This window comes from Trachypithecus francoisi, unplaced genomic scaffold (genome assembly GCF_009764315.1).
Source record: "Trachypithecus francoisi isolate TF-2019V2 unplaced genomic scaffold, Tfra_2.0 Lachesis_group17, whole genome shotgun sequence".
Taxonomy (NCBI): Eukaryota; Metazoa; Chordata; class Mammalia; order Primates; family Cercopithecidae; genus Trachypithecus; species Trachypithecus francoisi.
Window position 1 is genome coordinate 17,854,743 of NW_022681462.1, and position 10,052 is coordinate 17,864,794.

Consider the following 10,052-nt stretch of genomic DNA (forward strand, 5'->3'; position numbering starts at 1 on the left):
CAAGTGTGTGCCACCACACCTGGCTAATTTTTTTGTATTTTTAATAGAGATGGGGTTTCACCATATTGGCCAGGCTGATCTCGAACTCCTGACCTCAAATGATGTACCCACCTTGGCCTCCCAAAGTGCTGGGATTACAGGTGTGAGCCACTGCGCCTGGTCCAACTTTATTTTTTAACCTTTGTGGTCTTCGTGTACCTCACCAGTTTCAAATCCACTTTACCTGACCTTTTTATAGTTCCCTTTCTCCTCTACCTAGCATCCGTCAACACTGATGGACCACATTCCAGGCCCTCTTTTATTAAAGAAAAGAGACTGTATAATTGTCAGTGATCCTTTCTTCTCTGCTCCTGTATATCCTATCCTGCAGCATCTTAGGTCGAAGTCCAAAGCTACTTCCAAGTGAGGGATGCTTCCCTACCATCAAGTTATTTTTGGAATTGAAACTCTCGTTTTGTTTTTTCTGTTTTTTCATTAACAGGTACAGGAAGGCAGAATTGCCTCATATCTGAGTCAGAATGCTGGGCTTGCTTTCTCATGTAAATGATGAAAATGTCTTACACAAAATGATGACTGTAAGAAACATCTGAATACTTGCTTTGGCAGATGACACCAAGATAACTAGAAGGTATTTCTACTTTCTTTTTGGATGTCAAAAAGTCTGTTTCAGCTTCTCATTTTTTCAGGGAAAGCCAACTTCTCTTCAGTTGTAGAAGCAGGACATGTCATCTTCCAAACGAAAGAAATTCATGCTCATGATGAGTGACATTTCCAATTAAAATTCATCATGAACGGCAGGCTTTATATCTCTTTTTGTACAATGTGAATCATTTTTGATGCTGGGAAATGTGCTTCATATACCTCCATTTTGTCATAGGATGTCTACTTCCACTAGAACTTGCTTTATATTAGTAAATAAAACATCATCTGACATTTGTGTCCCTTCTTATGTTGGGGTGCTGATGAAAATAATCGGAATACTCAGAGGTTATGGGACATTGTTTATCAAGGAATGTAGGTGACGCCACAAAGTATAAGTAACGCCATACAGCTGAATGATTGATCCCTGCTGCATATTTTAAAGTTCCCTTCATTGCTTATCGAAACCTTTTAGGTAATGCACTCCTCTCAGATATCATTTTATGTTTGAAAAGCTTTATAATTCATAATGAAAAGTTGCTTAGTTACCTCCAGTGAATCCATAGGTTCAATTATTCTCTGTGCAAATGGTTGAACTCCATTTTGACCAATGTTTATGGTGTTTGGCAATTTTTCAGTAGCTACTTTGCTCTGATATGATTAATTTATTGCATAATACTCTGCTTTGCATGTGTGGAGCCTAAATAATCTTAGTAGGCAGAAAGGAAATAAAAGACCTATGTCTTTTGAACTTGGAAACATTGGAAACATAACAACACCACGTTAAGAGTGCCAAGACCAATACCAGTTAGCCTCAATAAAGACAACTTGTATGTGCTGATGACACCTAGCCTTGGGACAGCCAGCCCTTCCCTCATTCCATGCCCTGCCTTCTCTGCCTTCAGAGATCCAAGCAGGGGAGAAGCAGCAGCCCCAGAACTTACCAAATCAGATTCAATCACCAGGAAGGTCCTGGCATCTTCTCATCAATATATTTGCCTGTGGCTTTCCTGGACCTCTTTCTTTGACAAAGTTACATAGAACACACCCTCTTACTAAATGGCTACACATGAGGTTGCCAACCACGTTTGTGGAAATATGAGGAACACACATATCTGTCAGATGAATGAATGAATGAACTCAGGATCTGTAAGTGTGGTGACTACTGGACTTCTGACCTTGGGAAAGTGTTTATCTCCCCCTGTCCTTAAAGGATTTCCTGATGCCCTTACACTGTAAAATTCTTACGTTCTCTGAGGTTTCTGATCCTATTTCCTTCAACCCCTTGCCACTTTTCTTTTGATCATTGGTGTACGGTTGTGAAATGACTGCATAGGATAGGAAGCCTGAAGACAGAAAGAGCATGGGTTTTGAAATTACACTAACCCAAGTTAAAATCACCATTTGGCAAATTGCTGGCTGGCAGCCTTGGGATAATTATTTAACCTCATACAGCCTCAATTCCCCCACCTGAAAAATTGGAATAACTCACTCTCTTTCTCTCTTTCTCTCTGTCTTTCTCTGTCTCTCTCTCTCTCTCTCTATATATACACACACACACACACACACACACACACACACACATATATAAAGGGGCAGGCTGCAGCCACCCTGCCACACATACATATATATGTGTGTGTGTGTATAGCAAAAATGCATTAGAATTAAATGAAATCTCTTGTGCAGATATACTAGGAATACTCATTTGTTTTATCTAACACTCCTCCAGCACTTCCTGAAGTACGTCCCAGGTACTGCTCTAAGCATTCAATGTACCAATGAGGTAGTTGCTATTACTACCTCTGTTTCACAGAGAAAGCAACTGAAGAACAAATAGATTAAGTAACTTGACAAGGGTCATATGGCTTGTAATTGGCAGAGGCAAGATTAAAACCAGTCAGGCTTGCTACAGAATCTGCACTCTCAACTACAGTCCAAAGCTGCTGGCCATAATGATGGCTTCCATTATTATTATTATCGTGATCATTGTCCTCATCACTATTACTATCATTATGACTGCAACCAGGGGCACTTGGAAGACCTGGAATCAACAGGAGATAAGCAGCCCATAGGGTGCTAGTTAGGCACAGAGCATCAGCGAGGCAAATCCAGCCCTTTCCTTTCATTTTGTATCACAAAGCCTGTGGACAGACATTATCACAAATGAACAGCCTAAAGCCAATGCCACAACAGCTCAGCATCCTCAGCTCTGCTCAATGGTAAGTGTTCACGTAGCCCAAGGGCTCAAGGCCATTGCAAGCCATTGCATCTTCCTATAATGCTAAAATTTTCACTCTTGTTCAGATCTTCACCATACATTAGGTTGGTAAGGCAGCTCTTATGACAAAATTAATTTACAGAGGAAAAACATTTTTATTAAAAGATAGCTCTTTTAGCCAGACACATACCTGCTGTCTCCACTACTACGTAAGCTGAGGCAGGAGGATCACGTGAGACCAGGAGTTGGAGACTGTGATGAGCTGTTATTGCACCTGTGAATAGTCACTGCCCTCCAGCCTGGGCAACATAGAGAGACGCTGCCTCTTAAAAAAAAAAAAAAAAAAAAAAAGACAGCTCTTTTAAGTGCTCTTTCATTATGTAGATGGCAATAACAAATTTTCTCCCTTTTAAAAGATGAAATGCTACTGAGCATCTCTCAAGAAGATGGCAATGTTTTCCTCCTCTCAGAAGCAGGAAAACAATGTAAAATTATCACTGTGGGGAAAAAAAAAACGCTCACCTGCTACAGTCATCAGCTAAGTTTATTTGAAAGAAATCCTAGCTTGTCAACTTTGCTATCCTCAATGAATGTCCCTGAAAGTAGCGGGATTTAGGGATTTCAAGAAAATGTGGAAGTAACTCTGTTTAGCTCCGCTCTACGGACAGAGGATGGGGAAAGAAGAGGGTGGTAGTCCCATATCAAGGTCCGTTGCTCAACCTCGAAAGCAGAGACTCATACTTACTCACAGATGATTGTGATACTACTGTTGGCAAAACAATAGGAAACCACATAGAACATGTCTTTATTTTCTAAAGACTAACCAGAAAGAATGATTTAGTTAAAATTTTCATGATTGTCACCACAATTCATTTCTCATCAAGAGCTACTCATAGCTAGAAAAAATGGAAAATCAACTAAAAACAGAGAAATATTCCTGAAAGGTGCATGTAGGCTCTTCTCCCCGTCCCCTGCCTATTTATAATGCTTATCGGTGAATGCATCCACTATGCCTATGATCCTCCAAGAGTGGTTGGATGCTTTTATCGTCCAACCTGGAAATATGTGAATGTAAAGCCATAATGTAACACATAGGAACACACCCTTTCATGTACTTACATTTGAGACTAGTCCCTGCAAATTTCATGAAATTATTTAAATACAAGGCACACTTGCAAACTATAATCATTTTGCATCTCAATGAAAGACACAGAATCATAATCAAAATTGCAATATCTAGTTTTAATGGTACCGGATTACATTAAAATAGTATTATTATTTCAGAATCAAAAAGAAAAAAATGTAAGTAAAAAGGCAAGACAAATATTTTTTAATGTTAAAGTCCTGATAGGAGACTTTGCTTTGTAGATTTAGGCATCAGGGAAGAATTTCCACATCAGAAATGCCAGCCATTTTCCCATTTCCCTATAAGAAAGAATATTATGTGCAGATCTTAATAATTCAGTTCACTAGAAATTTTTCTGATTCTCCTTCCTCCTATTTTAAAAAGTTTCATGTAGTAACCATGGAAAAAGAAAAAGGCACGTATTGATAATCTGAGATTGGTGATTTTTTTTTTTTAAAGAATTGGTATGTCAAAACATATGCTGTGCCTCATGGCCAATATGGAAATGTCAGGGGTTTAATTGGCAGCTGTGAATAGCAGCACCTGCAAACAGCTCAGGGCTTGTTCCTGTGGTCTGGCAACATTCTTACTTTATGCTTTAAATAAAGGCTTACTCACTGGGACAGAAATAACTGACAATGGATGATTGATGATTGCCCATGGTGTAATGGCTGACATCTACCATTCACCAGGTCTGTTTACGAGCGTACGCCCAAATTTCATTAACAGGGGCATGACATCCAGGAGTGGGCCTGCCACAGATGGCCAGTCAGTAATCTAGTTCAAAACACCTAGAAGCGACCAAGATTTGTTAATTTGGAAAAATAGATGGTTGCAGATTCAGAATGCCTTAGGAAGATGATTTTCAAAATTCCCCTTTCTTTTTTTTTCTGCTTGTGTTCTTTTGTTTTGTCAATGTGTTTGGTTTCAAGTTCAATGTCAGATTACATTTCATTGATTCTTATTCCATACTGACTCTGCATTTGAAAGATGCGATGGCAGAAAGAGGTATACAGGGAGTTATATTTCTAAGCATTAATTTGTAACACTAACATCCGGGGGACTAGTGAAGCTTTGAGTATAGTCGATTTACTATTTCAATTAGGGGGGCAAGAAAAGTGCAAAGAAATAAATCCACAGTGCATATATATGGCTAACGTGAATTTTCACACCTGGACATTCATCAGCCTACAGCGCACCTCCAGGTACAGCCAAAAAACACATCAGCAAATGTGGTATACTGCACATTTCCAAATAGCAAACCTTTCCAAATAAACACTGCTAAATTAAAGCAGCTTTGCACTGTTCAATAAAACAGCCCACAGTATCTTGGGCTGACATGTTGTAGTATGAGACTGATACTTAGTTTTACTTTTCTTCTTCCTGTTTCTCCTCCCTAAGGTCTCTTTTTCCCAGCTACAAAGCTTTGTGGTACACATGTACCTTGATTATTATTTTTCTCCAGTTAAGGATTAATCTCCTCTGATGCACTTACAAACCTTTTCATGGTTAGTGACTAGACCATGGGTTTGTTTGTTTGTTTGCTTGGTGGTGGGTTTTATTTTTGACCTACCTTTTGTACAGTGGCAGTTCCTACATCCTGTTTGGGAAAAGTGATCTCTTTGTCTTAAGTAATGAGGTCTTCCCCTAGAATTTTGCTCATTGCCTTTTCAACCACTTGGGAACTTATTTCTACAAATGGTTGTATTCTAGGCATTTCATTAGCAAAACTTGAATAAAGTAGCCTATTTGTTTTTAGCCCTTTCTGAGTCTTACTGTATTCTTCTGAGGAAAATAGGGCAGGGATCATTTTCCTGTCATTTCAGTGCGAGAAAAGCTATGCCAAGAGAAGTCGAGCAACTGGAACCACATCCCACAACTTTAGCTAGCACGAGAGCCTCTACAAGCATCCAGGACTCACATGTGGCACTTGAGAGATCTTTCCACTGGGCTATTTGGGTGTGAGGACTGGATGGCATAGATCACCTGCTTATTGGGGTCCTCAATGAGTGTGCAACCACAGCCAGAGAATGGCTGCCCTGCCAAAGTCCTAATTCAATCCCAGTGTGCGTAGCAGTGAACAAACATGGAGTCCCTAGCATGTGCCAAAGGGCATGCTCTTTGCCATTCAGAACATTACTGCAAAATAAGAAAAGTCTGCCTTGCCTCTGAAATTGCTACCTTTGAATATGCATCCATCTTGGCTTTCTAAGTACTTTTTGATTTGTTTTGTTTTGCTGTAGAATCTGCTGTCTCTCCTTTTGTTTAATTGCATTCAGTTTTACAATTTCTCCCAGGAAAAGCAGCCAATTATAATATATTTTAGCATAGAGAGAGGCAGGTGTTAAATAAGATGTAAGAGTCCTAATGTGAGTCTTGATAATTCATGCAGTTTAGCTGGATCTCAATGTAAAGTCATCAGACTGGGTGTGTGATCTTATCATTTTAGGCTTTCTGAAATTTGCATGGGATCATGTGACTACAGATTTTCACTTTGAGCTTATGAATGACAAAGTGATGGCAATAATTGAAATGGTTGAGTTGTAATCTTGTGTCCAAGGAAATATGGTCCAATGGTAAATCCAAATAAATTGAACATGGGAAGTGCATTTGGATAAGATCTTTTGGATAAGCAGCCAGACCCGTTGGGGTTGAACCCTGTCTGTACATTTACTATCTGTGTGACCTTGGGCAAGTCATTTAACCTCTCTGTGCTTCTGTTTCTTTATCTAAAAATTTAGGATAGGCTGGGCGTGGTGGCTCACGCCTATAATCCCAGCACTTTGGGAGGCTGAGGTGGGTGGATCATGAGGTCAGGAGATCAAGAGCATCCTGGCTAACACAGTGAAACCCCATCTCTACTAAATATACAAAAAATTAGCTGGGCATGGTGGTGGGCACCTGTAGTCCCAGCTACTTGGGAGGCTGAGGCAGGAGAATGGCGTGAACCTGGGAGGCGGAGCTTGCAGTGAGCCGAGATCGTGCCACTGCACTCCAGCCTGGGCAACACAGCAAGAGTCTGTCTCAAAAAAAAAAAAAAAAAATAGGATAATGTCAGTATATATCTGTAGGTCATTGTGGGGATTAATGAGGTAAGTCATGTAGAACTCATCACAATACCTGGGTCATAGCTAGGTATCCATATTCTTATTTTCAGGGAATAATTATATTGCAAAAGCCTAAGATTTTTGGAACAACAGCAACAGCTGCAAAGGCAGAAATTACAGAAATATCCAGAAACAAATTCTCCTCTAACAAATATTGGCATTTCAGAACATATCTGAAACAAATGTTTGCTTTTGAGATGAGTAGGTTCCCCAGTACTGAGATCATCTTCGTTTCCATGGACATGGCATTTACAGCCAAAATATACAATTATTTCCGTGGTAATACTCCTCCAGTTGTTCTGATCTGCTTGTGTGTGTCTCTGTGTGTGATTGTGTGCATGTAGGACTTTCTTTCAGGTTCAGAGATAGTAGGGGGCAGTGTCATGTAGACCAAACAACCAAACAACTTACTGAATTTTTTTCATCCCTACTAGTTGTTTTAGGTAGGGACAGCTCTGGCCCAACTCTGTTGCCTGTAGCTTCTGGGCTGTTCTCATAGGGCCTACAGGGGAGTTACTGATTATTTTCCCAGGAATCTGCCAAGTGCAGTGGTGTATGATGGAACATGCCACTTCCCTATCTCTGGAATCTGAGTATGAGTTGAGAACAATGATCATTTCTGCTGATGAGTAATTAAAAACAATTTCAAGACTACTTCTAACCTCTGCATTTGTGAATGCCACCTGAGGCTCAAAGTCTTCCATTCCTCTTTCTGACTCCAAATTCAATCAATCAAGTCTTCCTTTCTAGTAGTTCTCATATTTATTTTATTCACTCTCTCTTCACTTCCCTAGTTAAGATCCACATTGTCTTTCATTTGGACTATATAATGACCACCCATTGAGCTTTCCTGATTCTAATCTCTCTCCCTTGAAATCCCTAATCCAGCCTCCAAAGTGCCTCTAGAGTAATTTTTTAAATCACAAACTTTTTTCATGGTTCACAATTGCCCACAGAATGAAAGCCAAGTTTCTTTGTATTGCACAAAAGGCTTTGCATGATTTAGTTCCTGACAGCATGGCCAGCCTCATCTCCCTCTTCTTGCTGCCTGCGTTCTAACTACACAACGCTGTTTGAAGTTTTATATCTCTGTCTTCCCTTTTTCTCTCTCTGGTGTTTCATTCTTTAATGCTCTCCTAAATATTATTTCCTGTGTACAAATCATCTTCCTTTTGTGACTCTTAGCATGCTTCTATTAATATTTTAAGATTTGCTCATGCCTGTAATCCCAGCACTTTGGGAGGCCAAGGTGGGTGGATCACGAGGTCAGGAGATCAAGACCCTCCTGGCCAACATGGTGAAACCCCGTCTCTATTAAAAATACAAAAAATAGCTGGGCATGGTGGTGCGTGCCTGTAATCCCAGCTACTCGGGAGGCTGAGGCAGAAGAATTGCTTGAACCCAGGAGGCGGAGGTTGCAGTGAGCCGAGATCGCGCCGCTGCACTCCAGCCTGGCGACACAGCAAGACTGCATCTCAAAAAAACAAAAACAAAAAACAAAAAGATTCTGCTTAGGTTTACCTTTTCCTTGACTTCTACAGGAAAAAAAAAAAAAATTGTCATTCCTTCCTCTGGGCTATTTTTGTACAGATACAGGTAAGATTTGTACACTGTATGGTGTTTGCTTGTTTTACATCTGTTTCCTTTACTGCATAGTATGTCTTTGAATGTGGGACCATTTCATTCATTTTTATTTCTACCATCATTATCATGGTCTTTAGGTACAAGGTAGATATCCAATGTGCATTGTGAACAGTTATTAATAGTTGTGTAGTAATTCAAAGATTCATCTAGACAACTATATATACCATTGGATAAGAATTGAAAGTTCTGGCTTGGGCAAATGAAGCACTTATTGAGAAACATGCCTTAAATTGAAACAATTCTTCAACTGATGCCTTTGACGATGCAACCCAGGCAAATATTTGCTTACCATTCTCACAAATTCTATAACTCATCAAACTTAATTAAATGGTTAGAATCTGACAATTTCGCGCCAATCTTGACCGCGCGTTCTGTTTTAACGAGCGGGCTTGGAGGTACTCCAGCTGCTGTCATGGTTCACTCACTAAACTGCATCGTCGCTGTGTCCCAGAACATGGGCATCGGCAAGAAGGGGGACCTGCCCTGGCCGCCGCTCAGGAATGAATTCAGATATTTCTAGAGAATGACCACAACCTCTTCAGTAGAAGGTAAACAGAATCTGGTGAATATGGGTAAGAAGACTTGGTTCTCCATTTCTGAGAAGAATCGACCTTTAAAGGGTAGAATTAATTTAGTTCTCAGCAGATAACTCAAGGAACCTCCACAAGGAGCTCATTTTCTTGCCAGAAGTCTGGATGATGCCTTAAAATTTACTGAACAACCAGAATTAGCAAATAAAGTAGACATGATTTGGATAGTTGGTGGCAGTTCTCTTTATAAGGAAGCCATGAATCACCCAGGCCATCTTAAACTATTTGTGACAAGGATCATGCAAGACTTTGAAAGTGACACCTTTCTTCCAGAAATTGATTTGGAGAAATATAAACTTCTACCAGAACACCCAGGTGCTCTCTCTGATGTCCAAGAGGAGAAAGGCATTAAGTACAAGTTTGAAGTATATGAGAAGAATGATTAATATGAAGGTGTTTTCTGGTTTAAGTTGTTCCCCCTCCCTCTAAAAAAAGTATGTATTTTTACATTAGAAAAAAAGTATTTTATTGACTTTAGATCTATACTTATCTCTAAGCCACTAGTTTTTATTCCCCATTACTCTTGACTCTATCAGATACCATTTATGAAACATTCTTGCTATAAATAAGTGCTTCTCCAAGACCTCGACTGAGTCCCCAGCACCTGCTACAGTGAGCTGCCTTTCCACACCCACCACATGTGACACTCTTGCCTGTCCTTGACATTGTGGGGCTTTTCAAATGTTGGTAATATTTATTAAAGATGAAGATCCACATATCCTTCACAT

General features: G+C 39.9%; 1 pseudogene; it reads left to right on the forward strand.

Annotated features, from left to right (window-relative positions):
* The first annotated feature begins 9,146 nt into the window (after positions 1-9,146).
* On the forward strand, positions 9,147-9,710 carry LOC117099760 (annotated as a pseudogene).
* Positions 9,711-10,052: the final 342 nt, after the last annotated feature.